The sequence below is a fragment of the Rattus rattus genome, chromosome 5, assembly GCF_011064425.1.
Source record: "Rattus rattus isolate New Zealand chromosome 5, Rrattus_CSIRO_v1, whole genome shotgun sequence".
NCBI lineage: Eukaryota > Metazoa > Chordata > Mammalia > Rodentia > Muridae > Rattus > Rattus rattus.
The window spans coordinates 17,321,326-17,348,899 of record NC_046158.1 but is presented as its reverse complement, the minus strand read 5'-3'; the positions used below and the strand labels follow the sequence as shown (position 1 = coordinate 17,348,899).

The 27,574-nt window shown below is 38.3% G+C and overlaps 1 non-coding gene and 2 pseudogenes across 1 annotated transcript; 2 read left to right on the top strand and 1 right to left on the bottom strand.

The window, feature by feature from the left end:
* LOC116900081 overlaps positions 1-13,956 on the top strand; it is a 43,587-nt pseudogene extending 29,631 nt beyond the window's left edge.
* A 3,887-nt stretch (positions 13,957-17,843) lies between these two features.
* Positions 17,844-17,923, bottom strand: LOC116902530 (annotated as a pseudogene).
* A 9,074-nt stretch (positions 17,924-26,997) lies between these two features.
* Positions 26,998-27,104, top strand: LOC116902660. Its single transcript, XR_004388222.1, has one exon. It is a non-coding gene; the product is annotated as a U6 spliceosomal RNA (small nuclear RNA).
* The last annotated feature ends 470 nt before the right edge of the window (positions 27,105-27,574 follow it).

Genomic DNA, 27,574 nt, shown 5'->3' with positions numbered 1-27,574 from the left:
ATTTATAAGTGGATACTAGCCCAAATGTTTGAATTACCCTAGATGCACAGAATACATGAAACTCAAGAAGGACAACCAAAATGTGGATGCTTCACTCTTTCTGTAAAAGGGGAAGAAGAATATCCTTAGGAGGGGATAGTGAGGCAACGTTTAGAACACAGGTTGAAGGAATGCCCATTCAGAGCCTGCCCCATATGTGGCCCATACATATACAATCACCAAACTAGATAAGATGGATGAAGCAAAGAAGTGCAGGCTGACAGGAACTGGATGTAGATCTCTCCTGAGAGACACAGCCAGAATATGTCAAATACATAGGCAAATGTCAGCAGCAAGTCACTGAACTGAGAACGAGGACCCCGTTGAAGGAATGGGAAGGACTGAAAGAGCTTGAAGGGCTTGAGACCTATATGAACAACAATGATGTGGAACCAGAGCTTCTCCACGGACTAAGACACTACCCAAGATAATACATGGACTGGACCTTGGTCCAATCCCATAGAATGTAATGAATAGTCTAGTATAGGGCCTGTGGCAGTGGAGGGAAACCCTTGGTCCTGCCAGGTTGGACCCCCAGTGAAGGGGATTCGTGGGAGGGCGAGATACTTGGGGAGGATGCGGAGGGAAACACCTATATAAGTAGAGAGAGAGGGGGTCCCAGGGGATATTGGCTAGAAACCAGGAAATGTAATAACATTTGAAATATAAATAAAAATACACAATTTAATAAAGATGGGGAAAAGCATGTAGTGGTTAAGTATACGTTATCACTGTACAAAGGTAATATGCATCAGTTCTTCAATGCCCAATGTATTTGGGATTAAGAAATCTTAACATATAGAAAATTGGGTAGTGCTCATTATTCTTTACCTGCTACTACTAAGCAGGTGATAATAGAGGACAAGAAACAAGGTCTTTCAGGGCTACAGAAAATACCATCAATTCATCTGTCTCTCCTGACATTTCTTTATGATGATAGTAGCCAGAAATAACTGTCCTTGTTGACTTTTAGAAAACTTTATCAAGGATGCTTGCTAAATACAGACTATGTCTAATGGTTATTTTTTTCATAGTTGCGACCAAAACACTAAACAAAACCAACAATTGAAGATTTTATTTCTTTGCTGTTTATTTTATTTTGGTTTGCAGTTTGAAGGAGTATAATTCATAATGATGAGAAAACAGTGGCACAGGTGTGGGTGTGGCTTGGACATGGCTGTAACGTGGCAAATCAGAAGCAGAAAAAGTCAAAATATTTGCTTGATGTGAGGCTTTCTCTTTTTTATTTAGTCTTGGAGACTAACTCCATTCATATGTACTAACTACACATGAGAATATTCTCTTCAACTAAAACTTTCTTGGAAACACCTCATCAATACACCCAGAGGTATGGTTCTGTTGTTTTGTAAAATCCAGTTAAATTAATAATGAAAGTATTACATCATCATATTGTCCCTTCTTATTGTGTACTTTATGACACTATGACAGCTGACTTTATTGAAAAAATATGTAAGTTTTTCAACTTACAATGAACTAATAAAGGACTAATGATTTAATAAAGGAGTTTCTGGGGAAGCTCTCTTTAACGATATACACCATAAATACAAAGTACTTAGACAAGATAATGGATAAAATGAATATTCCTTAAAGTAATATGTTTTGACAAAATATTAAAATTTAGAAAATTTAATCTTTACAGAAAACATTTAAATTAGCTGATAGAGATAATTTACCTATAACTAATTACTTACCGAATGTTTCAAATAATACTATGTACCTAGATTTAAAGGAAAGAGTAAATTGGCCTCTTGTACTTTATTATTAAAAATATATGTTTCAGAACTACCTGAAATATTTCTCTGTAGTAGGTTTGGAAAATGGTATGTGCACAATTACCCAAAAGATTCAGGACTGCAAATATTTTGAGCTTATAAATGATCAATAGATTATCAAGTATTTCTCATCATACTTGAATTCTTGGTAACAACTGGGGTAAACCTTATGTAAATCTTCAAAACTATCTATAATTCTTGGAACTGAAAATGAAACGAACTCAAACCTTTTCTCCCTCAAGGAAAGGAAGAAATTAAGACCATTATGGGAAAGTAGCTATTTAAAGCAACACTGGGAACTTCCAACTGGTACCTGGTGACCGGAAGCATGAAGCAGAGTTAGAGCTAGGGGGAGGTACAGGAACTTCATTCGTATTTTGGAAAGAATATGTTTGAGAATGTCCAGAGAGGAATTTCAAAAGATCCAAAGCAATAATAATGATTAGTTGAAGTGTAGTAATAATGATTGATATATGAATGGGGATATATAAGTTATCTGTTTTACCTTATTAATTAGTCTGTAATAAAAAGAAAAAAGATTATTATGGGATTATGCCATGTATCAGACCTCATTCCAAGTTTTAAAAAGATGACTTGTGCTACTTTTAAATCCATTCTAATTTTTTGCTTGGCATCTTTCTGTGAAACTATCCATTTAAACCATAAAAACACCCTGAAGATCTAATTTAAAAATAGTTTTGACCTCAAAGTAGTCCCTGAGGGGAGAGTCTAGGTTTCCATTTAAATCTTCAACATTCAATGCAACCTCTTTTCCAAAGATCACCCTTAGAGAGCAAAGTCTGAAAACAATGACTTGAATCTAGGGCAATTTGAAAAGCCCTTGTTGATCCAGTCTGGCAAGGTTCTTGAAGGTGCTATTCTCTGGTTGGAGTATGTTCTTTTATTGTTTTTGTTCTCTTTTTAAACCCTTTTAAAATGTTTCAATGCAAAAAAGGTTATTTTTATATACTTAATGTAAAGAGCCTGAACTGGAAAAAATGCTTAAGAGAAGCATATAAAGTAGCATAAGGATTTAGCCATCAATATGTTTGAAAGTCTCATATTTAATGACAGATAAAACATGCCAATTTGAAGGAGCCATGTTCTCATGACTCATTACCTGATCACAAAGCCATAGTGCTCCATCATGTCACTTTCATTATTACTGAGAAACTCATGTTGATGCCCAGACTCTGAATATTCTCTGAGGATGCTGGCATAATAAGACTTGATGTTTTTGAGACACCTGCCTAAACTCTTCTGAGTACCTTCCTACAAAGGTAGAAGCATATTCAATGATCTCAGGTAAATGCTCTGTACAGAGCCTTTGATTATTCTTTTTAATATCAGCAGAACACTAATTTAAATAGCAGTATTGGCATTAACATTTGAGTTTTTAAAATACTGTATTTTTTTCAAGATTTATTTTACTTATTTTATGTATATGAGCACATGGTAGCTGTCTTCAGACACACCAGAAGAGGGCATCAAGTCCTTTTACAGATGGTTGTGAGCCACCATGTGGTAATTGAACTCAGGACTTCTGGAAGAGCAGTCAGTACTCATAACTGTTGAGCCATGTCTCCAGCTCTAAAATACTATATATATTTTTTAACTTGCTTATTTTGCTTTGCACTGAGATAAACAGATAACATCTTACTTTGCTAATGTGTTACCATATAAGCACAACTTCTGTGATCAATGTAATCCCTGCTGGTTTTGGATCATTATGTCATAGAAAATATCTCTTAATAGATTTTTAAAAAGCTTTGCAGAAATTATGTGTTTGATAAGGCTTCTATGGATAGTAAGCTGCTGTACCATTACCACCTAGAATATTCATTACAGCTCAGTTTTTATAGCCTGAAAATACCACAATTTTCTAAAGTTCTTTTTACATGTAAAGAACTAAAACACAAAACAAATAATTATGTTTTTAATAGTAAAATTTGAATTATATTCTCTGAACTTTGAAACTTATTTGAATATATTTTTGAGACGTGTTTGTGTTCAAAATTCAATAGTGGCCTGATGCCTAACCTGTCCCTTCCTTTTACAGTTTGGTGACCTAGAATGTCTGGATACAATTATCAGACTATGAAATGAAAAGACTTAAATGCCAATTTCTACAAATATGTGCCAGTACTAACATGTTAAGATTTTTGTTGTTGTTACTATTATTGATGTTGTTGTTAACTCTATTATTCTTTTATCTTCATCAAATAGAAAAATATATAAAATGAAATTTGGCTAACAAATAGCTTCTTGATGATGCTGATGGAATTAAAACTTGCTTGCTTGCTTATTTATTTATTTATTTATTTACTTTTACAAAGGTATGGGGAGGTAAGTTAGGGTCTCATATGGTTCAGAAGCTTCACAGCATGAGAATTGCGTTTAGATCATTGGAATACTTGTACTCCCCATGTCTCTATGGCAAGGAGGATGGTGAAGACAAGAGACTTCCTGAGAGGTTGGGGGCCAGATAAGAAAATATACAGCATTGAACAAAAGACTTTCACTAAAACATGGTACAAGGTATGCTGGTAGCACCTGTGGTAGTCCTCTGGACACATGTCATAGGGCACATATTTTTACAGTATACATTATAGTAAAATCAGAATCTATCTGTAGTAGCTTGAATGAGAATGCTCACTATAGGTTCATATATTTGAAATCTTGGATTCCAGTTGGTATTTGTGAAGGATAAGGAGGTGTGGTTCAGTGGAAGGTAGCACGTCTCTTGGCAATGGAGTGTGAGGTTTTAAAAGTCCATATTATCTCAGTAAGTTCTCTCTAACTCATGCTTGTAGATGAGATGCAAATTCTTAGCTATTTCTCCCATACCTGCTTACTGCCATGCTCTCTACCATGATAGTCATGGATTCTAACTTTCTGGAAGTGTGAACCAAATTAAAAATTTCTTTTATTAATTACCTTTGTCATGGTAATTGGAAAGTAACCAAGCCATCAGTATGGTAACATATTCTTTCTCTTCACTTAGTATTAATTCAGTGGGGCAAGTCAAGGTCATGGGTAGGAAGGTGTATTCTCTTAAGGAATTATGTTTTCCTTTTCAAAAATCTTCATCCCTAGTATTATCTGTACAAGCTATCATGAGTGTCAGTTAGGCCTGCTTACCTTTTTGGGTCTTGACTTAGAATTGCATAACTATTCATGTATCTTCTCTATCTTCTCTTGGATGCTGCCCAGATTATGTTCCATAATACTTAGGACCCCTTCTTTTTGTCTCAATAGTAAGAAAAAAGTATTTCAATTAGAAGAAAATAGCTAAACATCTCAGATGTAATTATGGCAGCAGTGGCCTCCTGTGGGAAACTCTCAGAATCCAGCAACATTTAATATCATACCTGTAAATGCACATGTACACACACACACACACACATACACACACACACACACTTTTCCACTCAAACATATACACACTGCATACACAATATATCCTCATACATACGTGTACAGAGAGTATACAACCATTCAGATGGCTTTTATTTGTGTATCTCTGATGACTAAAGATGTTGCACACTTCTTTAAGTGCTTTTCTGTCATTCAAGATTTCTCTGCTGAGAAATCTTCCTTTAGCTCTGTACCCCATTTTTAACTGGGTTATTTGGTTTCTTGGAGTCTAACTTCTTGAATTCTTTACATATTTTGGATATTATCCCTCTATTGGATATAGGGTTGGTGAAGATCTTTTCCCAATCTGTAGTGTGCTGTTTTGTCCTATTAACTACATTGTTTGCCTTAGAGAAACTTTCCAGTTTCATGAGGTCCCATTTGTCAATCATTGTCTTAAAGCCTGAACCATTGGAGTTCTGTTTAGGAAATTTCACCCTGTGGCAATGAGCTTGAGGCTCTTTCCCACTTTCTCTTCTATTAGAGTCAGTGAAACCGGTTTTATGTTGAGGTCCTTGATCCACTTGGACTTGAGCTTTGCGCAAGGTGACAAATATGTATCTATTTTAATTTTTTTATACATACAGACTGCAAGTTAGATCAGCACCATTTATTGAACATGCTTTCTTTTGTTAAAGATCAAGGTCCATAATGATGTGGATTTATTTCTGGGTCTTCAGTTCTATTCCACTGATCAAACTGTCTGTCTCTGTACCAATACTATGTAGATTTTTTTATCACTATTGCTCTTAGTATAGCTTGAAGTCAAGGATAGTGATTCAAGTAGAAGTTCTTCTTGTTCTTTTATTTTTAAGAATTGTCACTATCCTGGGTTTTTTGTTTGTTTGTTTTTCCAAATGAAATTGAGAATTGATCTTACAATGGCTTTGAAGAATTGTGTTGGAAGTTTAATGGAGATTGCATTGGGTCTGTAGATTGATTTTGGTAGAATGGCCATTTTTACTATATTAATCCTACCAATCCATGAGCATGGGAGACCTCTTCATTTTCTGAGGACTTCTTTGATTTCTTACTTGAGAGACTTAAAGTTCTTGTCACACAGATCTCTCATTTGTTTGGTCAGAGTTACCCTAAGACATTTTATATTTGTGACTATTGTGAAGAGTGTTGTTTCCCTATTTTCTTCCTTAGCCTGTCTATCACTTGTATAAAGGAAGGGTAGCTTCCAGTTTCTGTCTTCACCTGGAGCTGACCCTGTGCCATAGCTCTCTGTGCCCAGATCCCACTGGGAGAAAGCTGGTCTCCTGGGAGTGCTGACAAATTTGAGAACACAAGAAGGACTACCACTTTTGCTCTGAGAGACCTGCCTGGAGTCCTCATGACACAGAAACCAAGGAGCAGTCTGGGAAATGATCCTTCCAGTTTCTGTGTGTGCCCGGAGCTGAGCCTGTGCCACAGCTCTCAGTAACTTTGCCTGAAGAGAGCTGGTCTCCCAGGAGTGCTGACACACAGACTTACAGGACTGTCAAGCCACTGTTAGAGACAGCAAGATCAGCTAACAAAAGAGATATCCAGATGGTGAGGGACAAGTGCAAGAAACTGAAAAAAAAAAAAAAAAGAAACCAAGGTCACTTGGAATCTTCAGAACCCAGGTCTCCCTACACAGCATGTCCTGGGTAGCCCAACACACTGGAAATGCAAGGTTGTGATTTAAAATACATCTCATAATGATGTTAGAGGACTTTAAGGAGTACATAAATAACTCCATTAAAGAAATATAGGACAACACAGGTAAACAGGTAAAAGTCCATAAAGAGGAAACACAAAAATTATCCAAACAGGTGAAGGAATTGAACAAAACCATCCATGACCTTAAAAAGGGAAGTAGAAACAATAAAAAAAAATCACAAAGAGACAACCTTGGAGATAGAAAAACATAGGAAGAGATTGGAGTCATAGACTAAAACATTACCAACCAGAATACAAGAGATAGAAGAGAGAATCTACAAAGGTAGAAGTGCTACAGAAAATACATTGACATGGGCCAGATTTAGTCAGTGGTAGAGCGCTACCTAGGGAAGCGCAAGGCCCCGGTTAGGGTCCCCAGCTCGAAAAAAAAAGAATCAAAAAAAAAAAAAAAAAAAGAAAACATTGACATAACCATCAAAGATAATGTCCAGGAAATCCAGGACACAATGAGAAGATCAAATCTAAGGATAATAGGTATAGAAGACAGCAAAGATTTGCAACTTAAGACCACTAACTATCTTCAACAAAATTATAGAAGAAAACTTCCTTAGCATAAAGAAAGTGATAGCCATAAGCATACAAGAAGCCTACAGAAGTCCAAATAGTGAGGAGCAGAAAAGAAATTCCTCCTGTAATATAATAGTCAAACACCAAATGCACTAATCAAAGAATATTAAAAGCAGTAAAGGAAAAAGGTCAAGTAACATATAAAGGCAGACCTATCAGAATTATACCAGACTTCTCAACAGAGACTTTGAAAGCCAGAAGATCCTGGACCAATGTCATACAGACCCTAAGAGAATACAAATGCAAGCCAAGGCTATTATATCCAGCAAAAATCTCAATTATCATAGATGGAGAAACCAAGATATTTCATGATAAAACCAAATTTACACAATATCATTCCACAAATCCAGCCCTACATAGGATAATAAATGGAAAACTCCAATCCAATGAAGGAAAGTACATCCTAGAAAAAACGAGACATTAATTTTCTTTCAACTAACCCAAAAGAAGAGAGCTACACAGACCTAATTGTAACTCTAACAAAATAATAGGAAACAATGGTCATTTTTCTTTAATATCTCTCAACATCAATGGACTCAATTCCCCAAAGAAAAGACATAGATTAAAAGACTGGATATGTAACCAGGACCTTGCATTTTGCTGCATACAGGAAACACACCTTAGTGACAAAGACAGAAACTTCCTCAGAGTAAAGGGCTGGGAAAAAAGTTTCTAAGAAAATGGTCCCAAGAACCAAGCTGGAGTAGCCATTCTAAAATTGAATGTACCAAAAAGTTGTATCAAAAAAAGATAAAAGCAGGACACTTCATACTTGTCAAAGGAAAAAAATCCACCAAGATAATCAATTCTGATTATCTATGCTCCAAATGCAAGAGCGCCCACATTCATAAAAGAAACCTTAATAAAGCTCAAAGCACACATGACACCTCACATAATAATACTGGGAGACTTCACTGCCCCACTCTCATTAATGGACATGTCATGGAAACAGAAACTAAACAGAGACATAATGAAACTAACTGAAGTTATAAACCAAATAGATTTAACAGAAATCTATAGAAGATTTCATCATAAAACAAACAAACAAAAAACCTTCTTCTCAGCAGTTCATGGTACCTTCTCCAAAACTGACAATATAATGGGTCACAAAACAGGTGCAACAGATAGAAGATGATAGAAATAATCCCATGCATCCTATCAGATCACTATGGACTAAGGCTGGTCTTCAATAACAACAAAAACAATAGAAGCTCTCGTACACATGGTAGCTGAACAATGCTGTACTCAATGGTCAAGGAAAAAATAAAGAAATTAAAGACTTTTTAGAATTTAATGATAATGAAGGTACAGTATACCCAAACTTATGGGACACAATGAAAGCAATGCTGAAAAGAAAACTCATAGCTCTGAGTGCCTCCAAAAAGAAACCGCTAAGAGCATACAATAGGACTTGATAGCATATCTGAAAGCTCTAGAACATGAAGAAGCAAATACACCCAAGTTGAGTAGATGGAAGGAAATAATCAAATTCAGGGCTGAAATCAGCCAAGTGGAAACAGAAAGATCTATACAAAGAATCAGCAAAACTAGGAGCTGGTTCTTTGAAAAAAAAAATCAGCAAAATAGATAAACCCTTAGCCAGACTAGTGAGAGGGCACAGAATCAGTATCCAAATTAACAAAAGCAGAAATTAAAAAGGAAGCATAACAACAAAACTGAGAAATCCAAAATGATCAGATCCTACTACAAAAGTCCATATTCAACAAAACTAGTAAATCTGGATGAAATGGACAATTTTCTCGATAGGTATTAGGTACCAAAGTTAAATCAGGATCAGATAAACTATCTAAAGAGTCCCATAACTTTTACAGAAATAGAAGCAGTCATTAAAAGTTTCCAACCAGAAAAATTACAGGACCAGGTAGGTTTAGTGTAGAATTCTAGACCTTCACAGAAGACCTAATACCAATATTCTCCAAACTATTCCACAAAATAGAAACAAAAGGAACATGACCCAATTCCTTCTATGAAGCCACAATTACCCTTATACCTCAACCACAGAAAATCCCAACAAAGAAAGAGAACTTCAGACCAATTTCCCTTATGAATATTAATGCCAAAATATTCAGTAAAGTTCTCATAATCCGAATCCAAGAATACATCAAAATGATCATCCTACGTGATCAAATAGGCCTCATCCCAGGGATGCAGGGATGGTTCAATATATGGAAATCCAGCAACATAATCCACTATATAAACAAACTCACAGGGGAAAAAACCCACATGATCATCTCATTAGATACTGAGAAAGCATTTGACAAAATTCAACATCCCTTCATGATAAAAGTTTTGGAAAGATCAGGAACTCAAGGTCCATACCAAAACATAGCAAAAACAATATTCAAAAAATGAGTAGCCAACGTCAATCTAAATGGAGAGAAACTTGAAGCAATCCCACTATAATCAGGGACTAGACAATGTTGTCCACTTTCTCCCTACCTCTTCAATATACTACTTGATGTCCTAGCCAATGCAATTAGATAACAACAACAACAACAACAAAAACAACAGCAATAACAAAAACGTGAAAGGGATATAAATTGGAAAAGAAGAAATCAAAATATCACTATTTGCTGATGATATGATGGTATACTTAAGTGAATCCAAAAATTCCACCAGAGAACTCCTAAACAACTTCAGCAAAGTGGCTGGATATAAAATTAACTCAAAGGAACCAATAGCCTTTCTCTACTCAAAGGATAAACAACCTGAGAAAGAAATTAGGGAAATGACACCCTTCACAATAGTCACAAATAACATAAAATACCTTGGTGTGACTTTAACCAAGCAAGTGAAAGATCTGTATGACAAGAAATTCAGGTCTCTGAAGGAAAAAAAATCAAAGAAGATCTCAGATGATGGAAAGATCTCCCATGCTCATGGATTGGCAGGATTATTATAGTAAAAATGGCCATGTTGCTGAAAGCAATCTAGATTCAATGCAATCCCCATCAAAATCCCAAGTCAATTTTTCACAGAGTTAGGAAGAGCAATTTGCAAATTCATTTGGAATAACAAGAACCCTAGGATAGTGAAAAATTTCCTCAACAATAAAAGAACTTCTGGGGGGAAATCACCATCCCTAATCTCTAGCTGTATTACAGAGCAATAGTAATTAAAAACTGTATGTTATTAGTACAGAGACAGGCAGGTAGATCAGTGGAATAGAATTGAGGACCCAGAAATGAACCCTCACACCTATGGTCACTTGATCTTTGACAAAGAAACTAAAACCATCCAGTAGAAAAAAGACAGCTTTTTCTTCAAATGGTGCTGCTTCAACTGTCATTCAGTATGTAGGTGAATACAAATCAATTCATTCTTATTGCCTTGTAGAAAGATCAAGTCCATGTTAATCAAGGACCTCCACATAAAATTAGATACATTGAATTTAATAGACGCCAAAGTGGGGAAAAGCTTCAAACACATGGGCACAGGGGAAATTTTCCTGAAAAAGAACAATGGCTTATGCTCTAAAATCAAGAATTGAGAAATGAGACCTTATAAAATTGGAAAGCATCTGTCTGGCAAAGGACACTGTCAATATGACAACCTACAGATTGAGAAAAGATCTGTACCAATCCTACATCTGATGGAGGGCTAATATCCAATATATACAAAGAACTCAAGAAATTAGACTCTAGAGAACTCCTGCTTGTTTCTTGGGAGCATTTACTTGAAGACTTTTTTCCGTCCTTTTGCTCCAAGATCCTGTCTATCTTTGCCATTGAGGTGTGGTTTTTGCATGCAGGAAAAAGATGGAACCTGCTTATGTATCTAGTCTATTTGCTTATGTTTTTATTGGGGAATTGTGCTTTTTGATATCGAGAGATATTAAAGACTGATGATTGTTAGTTCCTGTTATATTTATTATGGTAGGTGGCATTATGTGTATGTAATTCTCTCCTTTTGATTTTGTTGTGAAACAGTTAATATCTTTTTTTTCTTTGTTGTTGGTAACCTCCTTGTATTGGAATTTTCCTTCTATAATCCTCTGTAAGATTTCATTGGTAGGTAATATTGTCTGCATTTGGTTTTGTCCTAGAATACTTTGGTTTCTCCATCTATGATGATTGAGAGTTTTGAAGGGTATAGTAGCCTGGGCTGGCATTTCTGTTCTCCTAAGTTGTGTATGACCCCTGTCCAGGCTCCTCTTGGTTTTAGGTTCTCTGTTGAGAAGTCCTGTGTAATTCTGATAGGTCTGCCTTTATATGCTATTTGGCCTTCTTCTCTTACAGCTTTTAATATTCTTTCTTTGTGCATTTAGTGTTTTGATTGTTATTTGATGAGAGGATTTTCTTTTCTGATCTAATCTAGTTGGTGTTCTATTGGCTTAATGAACATTTATAGGACATTTTTCTGGTCTTTTGATCTGACCCGGGATGCACTACTCTCCTCTATTCCCATTATACTTAAGTTTGGTTTTTTCATTGTGTCTTTGGTTTCCTGGATGTTTTGGTTAGGAGGTCAGTTTTTTTTTAATTTTTTAATTGTTTTACAGTCCTGTCAATATCTTCTAAGGTATATCTTCTATGCCTGAGATTTGGTGCTATAGTTCCCAACCACCTTCCTAAGTTTTCCATTTCCAGGGTTGCCTCAATGTATGTTTTCTTTATTGTTTCTATTTCTAGTATTAGGTCATGAACTTCTTTGTTTAATTCCTTCACCTGCTTGATTGTGCTTCCCTGTATTTTCTTAAGGGATTTATTTTTTTCCTTTTTAAGGGCTTCTATCTATTTACCTATGTTTTCCTTAAGTCCTATGACTTAGAGATCCCTGACTAATACATCAACCCACCCACAAAATCTTTGAACCAAAATTTGTCATACTTACCAAAAGTACAGGGACAAAGATATGGCAGAAACTGAGGGAATGGCAACCAATAACTGGCCCAACCTCAGGGTCATCCCATGAGCAAGAACCAATCCCTCACACTATAAATGATACTCTGTTATGCTTGCAGATGGGAGCCTAGCATAACTGTCCTCCGAGAGGCTCCACTCATGCATAGACTGACAGTCAAACATTAATAAGAGCTTGGGAGCTCTTGAGGAAGAGGTGTAGGAAGGATTGAGGGACCTGAAAGGTATAGGGACACCACAGGAAGACCAACAGAGTCAACTAACCTGAACCCTTGGGAGCTCCTAGAGGCTGACACACAAACCAAAGAGAAAATAAGGGCTGGATATAGGCAAAGTCCCGACTCCCATACATATATAGCAGATGTACAGCTTGGTCTTCATGCAGGCCCCAGGCAACTGGGTGGTGACAACTTACCCTTACTCTGTTCTCTAACTAGGATTCTGCTTCACTTACTGTCCTGTCTTCATTGGACTCAGTGTGAGAGGATATGCCTTACTCTGCAGTGACTTGAGGTTACCAAAATTTGTTTTGCAATAAAAATAATACCAGGTGTCTCTTAAATTCTTGCCAAAACAATTGTATGCACAAGGGTTTTCTAGAAGACAACAATTGTTGCTTAGCTATAGTCAATAATTTGGACAGAAATCATGAAAAGATCTAAAAGGCCCTTGCTTCTCCAGTCCCTGCCAAGGAATTGCATTTTTGTCTATACACTGGAGAAAGGGGTTTCCTGTGCTAATGTCTCCATGGGTACAGTGGGTTGACCTGTGAAACTGCCACTAATTCCTGTGAAGGAAATACCTGCTAACATGAAGTTACCTGCCATAATGACCCTGAATACCCTGCCTATATCTATCTGCCCTTTTGGATATGCTGGGAGATTCTGTGAGACAAATCACAATGAGTATATTTCTAGCCCTTGCCATAATGAGGTTGTATGTGAGAATGGAATCAAAGGCTACTTCTGCTTCTGTATGCCTGGATACTAAGGCGGGCATTATGAGACTGTACATCTTAATGAGATAGGCAGACACATGTGTGTCTGTCCTCAAGAGTATTCTGGTGTGAACTGTGAGTTGGAAATTGATGAATGTAGATCATAGTGCAGTCTATATGATCCCATCTGTGAGGATGCTCTTGGGGCTTACTTCTGTGACTATGTACCTTGATTCCTTGGAGACCACTGTGAACTCAACTTTGATGAATGTGCCAGTCAGCCATGACTCCATGGAGGTCTATATGTGGATGGAGGAAATAACTACTACTGTGACTGCATGGGTAGTGGATTCACATGGACACACTAGACTTTGATGCCTCTTCATTGGTGAAAGCCTTGTCATAACATGTAAAGACACTGTCAACATCTATATTTATTGATACTGGCCTGGATACCCAGGTGCCCTCTGTGAGATGGACATAAATGAATGCAACTCCTGCCAATTTGGGAGGGAATGTACTAAGTTGTCCTCAGAGGATCAATAGGGACACATTGCAGGCATTCCCTTCCACCTTCATGTACCTTGGAGCCTCAAGCTATGTTTACTAGACTGGATTCACAGACAGGAACCTAGCATAATTGTCTTCTGAGAGGCTCCATCCAGCACCTGACTAAAACACATGCAGAAACCCACAGCCCAACATTAGCCTGAGCTTAAGGAGTCTTGTGGAAGAGTTAGGGAAAGGATTGAGGAAACTGGAGGGGACTCCAGGGACTCCTGTAGAGACTCCAGAGGAAAACTAACAGTCAAACAACCTGGACACTTGAGGGCTCCCAGAGACTAAACTACCAACCAAAGATCATAAAGGGACTGGACACAGGCTTCATGTATATGTAGCAAATGTGCAGCTTGGTCTTCATGGGGGTCCCCGAACAACTGGAGTTGGAGCTTACTCTGACTCTGTTGCCTGTTTGTTGATCCTGTCCTAACTGGGCTGCATTGTTTGACCTTAGTGGGAGAGCATGTATTAGCTTTGCAGTGACTTGAGGTACCAGAGTGGGTTGGTAAATGGTGGGGGCAGGGGAATTTCCCCATTCTCAGAGGTGAAGGGGAGGATTGGTGGGATGGGCCATGTGAGAGTGTGACTTGGTGAAGAGGAAGGCTGTGATAGGGATGTAAAATGAGTAAATAAATTGATAGAAAAATAAAGATAATTTGTTATTTTGAGTAGTCATCATGAGAGAACAAATTTACAAATGGGACATAGAATACATTAACATTCATACTACAATAATTGTCTTTTCTTCTTTAAAGATTTATTTTTGGTTTTGTCTATGTGTCTTTGTTTGTCTGTAAGTTACAATTTTTTCTCCATCTTTATTAAATTGGTTATTTCTTATTTACATTTCAGTTGTTATTACCTTTCCCGGTTTCAGGGCAAACATACCCGTAACCCCTCCCCCTCCTCTTCTATATGGGTGTTCCCCTCCACATCCTCCCCCCATTACCGCCCTTCCCCCAACAACCCCTTTCACTGAGGGTTCAGCCTTGGCAGGATCAAGGGCTTCCCTTTTCACTGGTGGCCTTACTGGATAGGCTATTCATTCTACCTATGCAGTTGGAGCCCAGGGTCAGTCCATGTATAATCTTTGAGTAGTGGCTGAGTCCTTGGAAGCTCTGGTTGGTTGGCATTGTTGTTCATATGGGGTCTCAAGACCCTTCAAGCTCTTTCAGTACTTTCTCTGATCCCTTCAACGGGGGTCCCGTTCTCAGTTCAGTAGTTTCCTGCTGGCATTTGCCGATGTATTTGCCATGTTCTGGTTGTGTCTCTCAGGAGAGGTCTACAAACGGTTCCTGTCAGCCTGCACTTCTTTGCTTCATCCATCTTATCTAGTTTTGGTGGCTGTATATGTATGGGCCATATGTGTGGCAGGCTCTGAATGGGCATTCCTTCAGTCTCTGTTCTAAACTTTGCCTCCCTATTCCCTCCCAAGGGTATTCTTGTTCCCCTTTTAAAGAAGGAGTGAAGCATCTGCATTTTGGTCATCCTATTTGAGTTTCATGTGTTCTATGCATCTAGGGTAATTCGAACATTTCGGCTAATATCCACTTATCAATGAATGCATACCATGTGTGTTTTTCTGTGATTGGGTTACCTCACTCAGGATGATATTTTCCAGTTCCATCCATTTGCCTATGACTTTCATAAAGTCATTGGTTTTGATAGCTGAGTAATATTCCATTGTGTAGATGTACCACATTTTCTCTATCCATTCCTCTGTTGAAAGGCATCTGGGTTCTTTCCAGCTTCTAGGCTATTATAAATAAGGCTGCTATGAACATAGTGGAGCATGTGTCTTTGTTATATGTTGGGGCATCTTTTGGGTATATGCCCAAGAGAGGTATAGCTGGGTCCTCAGGTAATGCATTGTCCAATTTTCTGAGGAACCTCCAGACTGATTTCCAGAATTGTTGGACCAGTCTGCAATCCCACCAAAAATCTAGGAGTGTTCCTCTTTCTCCACATTCTCGCCAGCATATGCTGTTGCCAGAGTTTTTGATTTTAGCCATTCTGACTGGTGTGAGGTTGAATCTCAGGGTTGTTTCGATTTGCATTTCCCTTATGACTAAAGATGTTGAACATTTCTTTAGGTACTTCTCAGTCATTCAGCATCACTCAGCAGTGAATTGTTTGTTTAGCTCTGAATCCCATTTTTAATAGGGTTTTTTTTTGTCTCCCTGCAGTCTAACTTCGTGAGTTCTTTGTATAATTTGGATATAAGCCCTCTATCAGTTATAGGATTGGTAAAGATCTTTTCACAATCTGTTCGTTGCGGTTCTGTCCTAACAACAGTGTCCTTTGCCTTACAGAAGCTTTACAGTTTTATGAGATCCCATTTGTTGATTCTTCATCTTAGAGCATAAGCCATTGGTGTTTTGTTCAGGAAATTTGTCTCCAGTGCCCATGTGTTCCAGATGCTTCCCTAGTTTTTCTTCTATTAGTTTGAGTGTGTCTGGTTTGATGTGGTGGTCCTTGATCCACTTGGACTTAAGTTTGTACAGGGTGTTAAGAATGGATGGATCTGCATTTTTCTACATGCTGACCTCCAGTTGAACTAGCACCATTTGCTGAAAATGCTATATTTTTTCCATTGGATGGTTTTGGCTCCTTTGTCAAAAATCAAGTCACCACAGGTGTGTGGGTTCATTTCTTGGTCTTCAATTCTATTCCATTGTTCTATCTGTCTGTCTCTGTACCAATACCATACAGTTTTTATCACTATTGCTCTGTAATACTGCTTGAGTTCAGGGATTGTGATTCCCCCTGAAGTCCTTTTATTGTTGAGCATAGTTTTAGCTATCCTGGGTTTTTTGTTATTCCAGATGAATTTGCAAATTGTTCTGTCTAACTCTGTGAAGAATTGGATTGGTATTTTGATGGGGATTGCATTGAATCTGTAGATTGCTTTTGGTAAAATGGCCATTTTTACCATATTAATCCTCCCAATCCATAAGCATGGGAGATCTTTCCATCTTCTGAGATCTTCAATTTCTTTCTTCAGAGGCTTGAAGGTCTTATCATACAGATCTCTCCCTTGCTTGGTTAAAGTCACACCAAGTTATTTTATATTATTTGGGACTATTATGAAGTGTGTCGTTTCCCTAATTTCTTTCTCAGCTTGTTTCTGTTTTGTGTAGAGGAAGGCTACTGATTTAATTGAGTTAATTTTATACCCAGCCCCTTTGGTGAATGTGTTTATCAGGTTTAGTAGTTCTCTGATGGAACTTTTTGGATCACTTAAGTATACAATTATATTGTCTGCAAATAGTGATATTTTGACTTCTTCCTTTCCAATGTTTATCCCTTTGATCTCCTTTTGTTGTCTGATTCCTCTGGCTAGCACTTTGAGAACTATATTGAATAAGTAGGGCAAGAGTGGGCAGCCTTGTGTAGTCCCTGATTTTAGTGGGATTTCTTCAAAATTCTCTCCATTTAGTTTAATGTAAGTGACTGGTTTGCTGTATATGCCTTTTACTATGTTTAAGTGTGGGCCTTGAATTCCTGTTGTTTCCAGGACTTTTATCATGAAGGGTTGTTGAATTTTGTCAAATTTTTCTTAGTATCTATTGAAATGTTCATGTGGTTTTCATTTTTTAGTTTGTTTATATAGTGCTGATGATTTTCCATATATTAAACCATCCCTGCATCCCTGGGATGAAGCCTACTTGATCATGGTGGATCATTGTTTTGATGTGCTCTTGGATTCAGTTTGCAAGAATTGTATTGATTATTTTTTGCATCGTTATTCATAGGGGAAATTGGTCTGCAGTTCTTTCTTTGTTTTGGTCTTTGTGTGGTTTAGGTATTAAAGTAATTGTGGCTTCATAGAAAGAATTCAGTAGCGCTTAATCTGTTTCAATTTTGTGCAATAGTTTGGATAGTATTGGCATGAGTTTTTTGTTTTGTTTTTGTTTTGTTTTTTTTTTTTATGATGTGGACCTCAGACTCGCAATGTTGTGGTCATCATGCATGTTTCAGACGACTCCCACATCTTTTATGGTCATCCATGTCCAACGTCATCCCCCCCAATCTCTAAATTGTGCTGCATTTATTTAGCTGCTGATCACTAGTAGTGCTGGTTAGACTTCCATTGAAAACTAACATTAACTACCAGATGCATGAGTGTATTTTAAATTTTACAGCATTTTTGGCAGTGGTCACTACCTCTGTTATTGTACACTCTTCATCTGGAATCTGTTCATGGAGCATATTTTTTTTGTATGTGTTCCTTATTGAACCATTGTCTACAGTTGCTCTCCCAAGATAATCAACTCAAACGGGAAGAGGCATTACATGCAAGAAAAAAAAATGTACTGAAGAATATAGGATGGACTCATACTCTCTCAATTCTGCAGACCCAAACCAGGAATCCCAAACCTCAAGACTGAGGAAGAGCCTGTAAGTAACTTTGGAGGTATAAATTCTGAGAGTAAAGAGCTGAAAAATTATAAAAAGGTTAATTTTTTCTTCACTCATCCGGACTTTATAGCTGCCTCTCCCGCTCATCCTCCACCTAATCCCTCCCTGGAACCTTCTACATCCCATGCTAGGCTCTTCATGGCAGATCAAGCTGCCACGGCTCTGAGGTCAGCAAGAACATTGCCAAGGATTTAAGCCCAGTCGTGGGGAATCCTCCGTCATCCTATCTGAGTGAAATACTATTTAGCATATATTCAAAGCATTATTGCTATGGAATCACATTGTACTCGATATGCTTTCTAGATTCGTCTTTTATCTGTCGTTTCTCTACGGGGAAAAGTAGACTATCCCTAACATCTGTTACCAAGATCCCAGGATGGACTACATCTCCTATGATGTGGACCGCAGACTCGAGGCATGAGGTTTTCTACGAAGGTCTGATAGAATTCTGTACTGAACCCATCTGGATCTGAGCTCTTTTTGATTGGAAGACTTTTAATGACTGCTTCTATTTCTTTAGGAGTTATGAGGTTGTTTAAATGATTTATCTCTTTCTGATTTAACTTTGGTACCTGGTATCTGTCTAGGAAATTGTCCATTTCCTCCAGATTTTCAAGTTTTGTTGAATATAGGCTTTTGTAGTAGGATCTGATGATTTTTTGAATTTCCTCTCATTCTGCTATTATGTCTCCCTTTTCATTTTTGATTTTATTAATTTGTACACACTCCCTGTGTCTTCTGGTTAGTCTGGCTTAGGTTTTATCTATCTTGTTGATTTTCTCAAAGAACCAGCTTTTGGTTCTGTTGATTCTTTGTATAGGCCTTTTTGTTTCTACTTGGTTGATTTCAGCTCTGAGTTTAATTATGTCCTGCCCTCTACTCCTTCTGGGTGTATTTGCTTCTTTTTGTTCTAGAGCTTTTAGGTATGCTGTCAAGCTGCTGATATATGCTCTCTCCTGTTTCTTTCTGCAGGCACTCAGAGCTATGAGTTTTCCTTTTAGCATAGCTTTCATTGTGTCCCATAAGTTTGGGTATGCTGTACCTTCATTTTCATCAAATTCTTTCTTTATTTCTTTATTTCTTCCTTGACCAGGTTATCTTTGAGTTTAGCATTGTTCAACTTCCATGTATATGTGGGTGTTCTTTCCTTCTTGTTATTGAAGACCAGTCTTCATCCATGGTGATTGGATAGGATGCTTGGTATTATTTCTATCTTTCTGTATCTGTTGAGTCCTGTTTTATGACCAATTATATGGTCAATTTTGGAGAAAGTACCATGGGGTGGTGAGAAAAAGGTATATTCTTTTGTTTTAGGATAGAATGTTCTATAAATATCTGTTAAGTCCATTTGGTTTATGACTTTTCTTAGGCTGTCTTTGTCTCTGTTTAACTTCTGATTCCATGATCTGTCCATTGATGAGAGTGGGGTGTTGAAATCTCCCACTGTTATTGTGTAAGGTGCAATGCGTGCTTTGAGCTTTAGTAAGATTTCTCTTATATATGTAGGTGCCTTCTATTTGGAGCATAGATATTTAAGATTGAGAGTTCATTGGTTGATTTTTCCTTTGATGAATATGAAGTGTCCTTCCTTGTCTTTTTTGATGACTTTTGGTTGAAAATCAATTATATTCGATATTAGAATGGCTACTCCAGCTTGCTTTTTCAGACCATTTGCTTGAAAAATTGTTTTCCAGCCTTTTACTCTGAGGTAGTGTCTGTCTTTGTCTCTGAGGTGTGTTTCCTGTAGGCAGCAGCATTCTGGGTCCTCATTGCATATCCAGTTTGTTAATTTGTGTCTTTTTATTGGAGAATTGAGTCTATTGGTGTTGAGAGATATTAAGGAATAGTGGTTGTTGCTTTCTGTTACATTAATATTTTGATGTGTCATTATGTTTCTGTGCCTGTCTTCTCTTTTTTTTTGTTGCAAAACGATTAGATTCTTGCTTTTTCTAGGGTGTAGCTTGTCTCCCTGTGTTGGGCTTTACCATTTATTTTCCTTTGTAGGGCTGGATTTGTAGAAAGATATTGTGCAAATTGGTTTTGTTATGAAATATCTTGGTTTCTCCATCTATGTTAATTGAGATTTTTTCTGCATTATACAATAATCTGGTCTGGCATTTGTTTTCTCTTAGGGTCTGTATGACATCTGTCCAGGATCTTCTGGCTTTCATAGTCTCTGGTGAGAAGTCTGGTGTAATTCTGATAGGTCTGTTTTATATGTTACTTGACCTTTTTCCCTTACTGCTTTTAATATTCTTTCATTGTTTTGTGCATTTGGTATTTTGACTATTATGTGACAGGAGGAGTTTCTTTTCTGGTCCAATCTATTTGTAGTTCTGTAGGCTTCTTGTATGTTTATGGGCATCTCTTTCTTTAGGTTAGGGAAATTTTCTTCTATGATTTTGTTGAAGATATTTACTGGTCCTTTGAGTTGGGAGTCTTCACTCTCTTCTATACCTATTATCCTTAGGTTTGATCTTCTCATTGAGTTCTGGATTTCTTGTATGTTTTGGACCAGTAGCTTTTTCTGTTTTACATTATCTTTGACATTTGTGTCGATGATTTCTATGGAATCTTCTGCTCCTGCGATTCTCTCTTCTATTTCTTATATTCTGTTAGTGATGCTTGTATCTATGGCACCTTGTCTTTGACTTTGGTTTTCTATATCCACGGTTGTCTCCCTTTATGTTTTCTTTATTGCTTCTATTTCCATTTTTAATTCCTTTACCTGTTTGATTGTCTTTTCCTGTAATTCTTTCACGGATTTTTGTGTTTTCTTTCTATAGGCTTCTGCTTATTTATTTGTGTTTTCCTGCATTTCTCTAAGGGAGTTCTTTATGTTTTTCTTGAAGTCCTCCATCATCATGATCAAATGTGATTTAAAATCTAGACCTTGCTTTTCTGGTGTTTTTGGATATTCAGTGTTTGCTTTGGTGGGAGGATTGGGCTCCGATGATACCATGCAGTCTTGGTTTTTGTTGCTTGGGTTCCTGTGCTTGTCTCTCACCATCAGGTTGTCTCTGGTGTTACCTTGTTTTGCTATTTCTGACAGTGGCTAGCTAGACTGTTCTATAGGCCTGTGTGTCAGGAGTGCTGTCGATCTGTTTTCCTGTTTTCTTCCTGCCAGTTATGGGAACAGAGTGTTCTGCTTTCAGGCATGTAGTCTTTCCCGTCTACTGATCTTCAACTGTTCCTGTGTGTGTGTGTCCTGAGTCGACCAGGCAAGTCACTTGGAGCAGAAAAGTTGGTCTTACCTCTGGTCTCCGCCCTGAAGTTGCTCCTCTGGGCTGGCTATCAGCTTTCCTTTAGGGCAGCCACCAGAAGGGCCTGCCCCACCTTCTCCCCTGTCCCTGTGCACAGGGGGCCGAGATGGTGCTAAGCATTTTCCTTTAAATTCTGAAATGTGGGCAGAGAGTGGTCTCCTCTGGCTTCCCAGTCATGTCTGCCTCTCTGAATGTTTAGCTCTCCCTCCCACAGGATTTGAGTGCAGGGAGTTGTTTGACCAGGTCCCTTCAGATCCAGGCACAGTCTGGACTCCAGGGCTCCTGCAGCTTGAGTACCCCTATCTTCCTGTTCCCAGAGGCCCTGTACAGTTTCCTCTTGGGCCGGGGATGTGGGCAAGGGTGGGCAGTACTGGCTTTCGTTCTGCCTTGCAGTCTCAGGAGTGCCCACATGTCTGGGTGATGAGCTGTCTCTCTTATGAGGTTTGGGAGCAGGGAGCTGTGGGTCAGGATTAGCAAGGTTCGGGCTCTAGCTAGAAACCAGAAGTGTCTGGTCCCAGAGGAATTTTGCCTTTGTGTGTCCTGCGTTCAACAGTCCAGTCACTTGGAGCAGTAATATTGGTGTTCCCTCTGGTCTCGGGCCTGAAGTCGCTCCTCAGGGCTGGCTTTCTGTTCTCCATGAGGGCAGCAACCAGAATGGTCTGCCCCGCCTTCTCTCGGGTCCCTGTTCACAGGGGGCCCAGATGACACTCTAAGTGAGTATTTTTATATGAGTGCAGGTACCCACAGAGGACCGAAGCCTGTGTTGAATCCCTGAAATTTGGAGTTACAGATGGTTGTGAGCCACCAGCGTAGAGGCTGGTAACTGAACTCAGATTCTCTGAAAGAAAGACCTAGTAATGTTATTATTATAATCAGCATTACAACTGAATATGTCCTTTTTATGCCACTTATTTATTTCTAGGACAGATGCAAAAACAAACCTAAAACCAAAAAAGAAAAAAAAACCCACAAAGCAAACAACAACAACAACAACAACAACAAAACACCCTCTCCATCCCAGATGAGGTGTACAGATTGAAAAGAATTGGTTCAGTTCAAGTCCCTTGGTAAACAAATCAACATTTAGTTTGGATGGAGTTTGCCCTTGATGCTCTCAAGAAAATAGTTTAACAACTAAGACTCTCCAAGAGTCTCAAGTTTAATTCTGATGTGAAATTTTTGGTGAAGAGAAAGTATAGGAAGTTTATATGCTATATATTGTATAGAAAGAAGTATTAGTGTTCAAGGTGGAAAATTGACAAGAGATTGGTTGAAGGATGCATGCAATACTTATACCACTTATGTTCTCTTTCCTTTCTAGAAGCATGACAAAATCCTTTAATACCCTCCTATTCTTTCTCCTCTCTCTTCTCTCCAGTGCTTCATGTTCCATACATTTCTTAGGCATTAAAAAACAACAAAACAATAAAATTTCCAAATATTTGTTCTGTGCAATTGCAGCAAATACATTATAGCTATGTGGTTCAGGTATTGTCCATGATGGTGTTCCTTAGAGTCAATGTGCAGAAAGTTTACTAATTATGCTCAAGTCTAAGCAAGACAGTGAGCAAACTCTTATAGGATATATGTGGTATTACACAGCAACAGCAGAGTTATACATATATAGCAGTCTTTATCAGATACAAGATTAATAAAGAAAAATAATATTATAGTATGGGGCAAAATTAACTTTTTGTATAAAAATTCAATTAAAATATTAAAAATTGCATGAATACACTTATAAAACTTCTGCATCAACATTTAAAATATTGTGAACTGAAAGTATGCATGATAGATGGATTTTCAATATGTATAAATGGTTTACACATTGCTTTTGACCATAAGAAACACAGCAGTTAAGGAGATTGACATTTTTACCCTCTTATTGTTTGAAATATTACTTTAATATATATTTCTGCCTAGTCCTCAAATCATTCTCACACATTCCAAATGAAGTCAGAATTAAACAATTGCATGCTGTTTAATGTGTTCCAACCATAGTTCTTATTGCTGCAAAAATCAAAATATTAATAAAGGAAAATCAGCAACCCTCCTCTGGATAATCCCTCAGGTTTAAACACTCAGGATAGCAGAGATTCTGTAGCTGTTATTTAAATTCCTCACATTAACTTTGCATGGACTCTAGAGGGATGCATTCTTCAATGAGCAAAAAAAAGGGAACCAACTGAAATATATGGAACAACATAAGTCAAGTGTGTGATTGTTCTGAAACACTACAGCATGCATACACAAGTTTACTTATCTCTATGGAACCCTAAAATCCCATTTTCTTTGTGTTCCATTTCTATTGCTCAGTCTCCTATACCATTGCTTTTCTTGTGAATTAGAATCACAGGCAGAATCTTTCCATGGTCTTATTGACATCTCACACATGTCTTCATAACACCATAACTCTGAGCTATGGTTTGATTTTCCTGTTTCTTGTTTATTGCCTGCCTTATTCCATTTCCTATTAAGTGAACTCTAAAACTAACTGCTGTAGTCTGATTGTTGTGAAAGAACAGGGTTTGTTTATCTTGTGGTCTGAAAGTCTAGCACTATAAAGTCAATAGGCTTGGCATTTGGTTAGAGCCTTTTTATTGCATCATAACACTGTAGATGGTTTCACATGGCAAGACAGAGCAAGCTTCCTACTTTGGGCCTTTTTTACTGGGATCCACCCTTACAATTTTATGTTATTGCCATCATTACCTCTCAAGAATCCTCAAAATACCACTAATGCATGCTTTTCACTACAAAATTTGGAGGGAAAAAGAGATTAACCATAATACAACCTGTGCGGTCCTTTTCTTTCAAGTTGATTTTCTTGATTGTATAAATAGTTTGAGAACTACCTGCAACAATGTTCAACATCCTTAGTCAACAGAAAATACCAAATCAAAACAGCCCTGAATTCTACCTCATATCCAGTCAGAATAATTTTGGAATCAAAACCTCAGGTGACAACAGATGCTGGAGAGGATGTGAAGAAAGAGGAACACTCCTCCATTGTTGGTGGGATTGGAAACTTGTACAACCACTCTGGAAATCAATCTGGAGGTTCCTCAGAAAATTGGCCATTTTACCACCTGAGGACCCAGGTATACCACTCCTAGGCATATTCCAAAATGATGGTCCACTATGATCATAGCAGCCTTATTTATAATAGCCAGAAGCTCTAAAGAACCCAGATGCCCTTAAACAGAGGAATGGACATGGAAACTGTTGTATGTCTACAAAATGGAGTGCTACTCAGCTATCAAAACAAAGGCTTTATGAAATTCATAGGCTAATGGATTGAACTAGAAAGTATCATCCTGAGTGAGTTAACCCAATCACAAAACACACACACACACACACACACACACACGCACACGCACACATGCGCGCGCGTGGTATGCACTCACTGATAATTGGATATTAGCCAAAAGCTCAAATTGCAAAGTACAATCCACAGACCATATGAGCTCAGACAAGGGGCGACCAAAGTGCAGATGGCTAGTCCTTCTTAAAAAGGAAGGAACAAAAATATCACAGGAGGAGATATGGAGACAAAGTTGGAGTAGAGACTGGAAAGATAGCTATTCAGGGCCTGCCCCATCTGGATCAACCCATTATACACAACCACAAAACTAGATAGTATTGATGAAGCCCTAAAGTACATGCTGAGGAGGGGAATGAATATAGATATCTCCTGAAGGTTCAGCCAACATGTCAAATATAGCAGCGAATGCTAGCAGCAAATCATTGAACTGAGAATGAGGTCCCCATTGGAGGAGTTAGAGAAAGAATCGAAGGAACTGAAGGGGCTTGCAACCCCATAACAACAACAATACCAACCAACCACAACTCTCAGGTTTCAACTCCTACCCAAAGCATACACATGGATAGACCCATTGCTCTAGCCGCATTTGTAGCAGAGGATGTTCTTGTAGGGCACCAATGGGAAGAGAAGCCCTTGGTCCCCATTGTAAGGGAATGTCAGGTTGGGGAGGTGGGAAGGGGTGTGTTTGGGGAGGAGGAACATCCTTATAGAAGGGGAGGCAGGTGAGATAGGGGCTTATGGCCGGTATACAAGGAAGGGAGTAACATTTAAAGTGTAAATAAAAATATCCAATTAAAAAGAGGTTATAATTTTCTTGTATATGTTGGGGCTTGCTTTGTGACTATGTGACTGTGACTTGAGAAGGCTTGTTCTCTTTAATTAGAGAGATCTCATACTAGCTATTTAGAAGCACATGGGGAAACTCTAAAACAAAAAGAAGCAAGCACACTCAAGAGAAGTAGATGGAAGAAAATAATCAAACTCAGGTCCTTAATCAGTACATTAGAAACAAAGAGAACAATATAAAGAAGCAACAAAACTGATACCTGATTCTTCTTAAAAATCTAAAAGATAGCTAAACCCTTAGCTAAACTAACTAAAAGGCAGAAAGAAAATATCCAAATTAACAAAATTAGTTTAAAGGGAAATGTGACCTTAAACATAGGGGAATACAAAAAGACTCATATGTTTTACTTCAAAAGCCTGTATTCCACAAAATTATAAAATCTAAATGAAATAGATGATTTTTCTGGTAGATAGTACTTACCAAAAAGGTAAATCGAATCAGATAAACAATTTTAATAGTTCTATAATCCCCAAAGAAAGAAATAGAAGCCATCATTAAAATCTTCCACCTAAAAAGAGCTCAAGGCAAGAAGGATTTAGCACAGAATTTTATCAGATTTTCAAAGTAAAATTAATACCAATACTTCTCAAACTATTCCACAAAACCGGAACAGAAGGAACATTGAGAAAAGCATTGTATATGGTTATTATCAACCTGGTATATAAAATCACACAATATCCTATAGAGAAAAAGAAATTTAGAACAATCTCTCTTATTAACATTGATATGAAAATACTCAATAAATTATTTGCCAAGTGAATCCAAGAACATATCAAAAAATCTATTAAAAATGGGGTACAGAGCTAAACAAAGAATTCACAGCTGAGGAATATCAAATGGCTAAGACGCACCTAAAGAAATGTTCAACATCTTTAGTCATCAGGGAAATGCAAATCAAAACAACCCTGAGATTCCACCTCACACCAGTCACAATGATTAAGATCAGAAACTCAGGTGACAGCAGAGGCTGGCGAGGATGTGGAGAAAGAGGAAAACTCCTCCATTGTTTGTGGGATTGCAAATTGGTAAGACCATTCTGGAAATCAGACTGGGGGTTCCGCAGAAAATTGTACATTGTACTACCTGAAGACCCAGCTATACCTCTCTTGGCCATATACCCAAAAGATACTCCAACATACAACAGAGACACATGCTCCACTATGTTCATAGCAGCCTTATTTATCATAGCCAGAAGCTGGAAAGATTCCAGATGCCCTTCAAGAGAGGAATGGAGTGCTCGCTTCGGCAGCACATATACTAAAATTGGAACGATACAGAGAAGATTAGCATGTCCCCTGCGCAAGGATGACACGCAAATTCGTGAAGCGTTCCATATTTTTAGGCCGCGGAGAGCTCATAGGCAACACCCCGCAAGCAAACTTGAGCCCCGGGTCCACAGGTAAGACCAACTTTTCTGCTACAAACGACTTGCCTGGTGAACTCAGGTCTCACAGAGGCGGAGTTCCTCTGGGACCGGACACTTCCGGTGTTTGGCCAGAGTCCGGGGCCGGCGGATCCCTGCCCTCAGCAGCTTCCTGCTCCCAGACCCCCTGGAGGGGAGTTCTCGCCGCCTGGTCGGGCGGGCACTCCTGAGGCAGCAGAGCGGAGGAGACCACCAACGCTGCCCACCCCTGCCCACATCCCTGGCCCAGGAGGAAACTGTATACGGCCTCTGGGTACCCGTAGAGGAGGGCCCAGGAGCAGCAGGTCCACTGCGTCTGAGACACCGCACCTGAAGGGACCGACCGGATAAACAGTTCTCTGCACCCAAATCCCGTGGGAGGGAGAGCTAAACCTTCAGAGAGGCAGA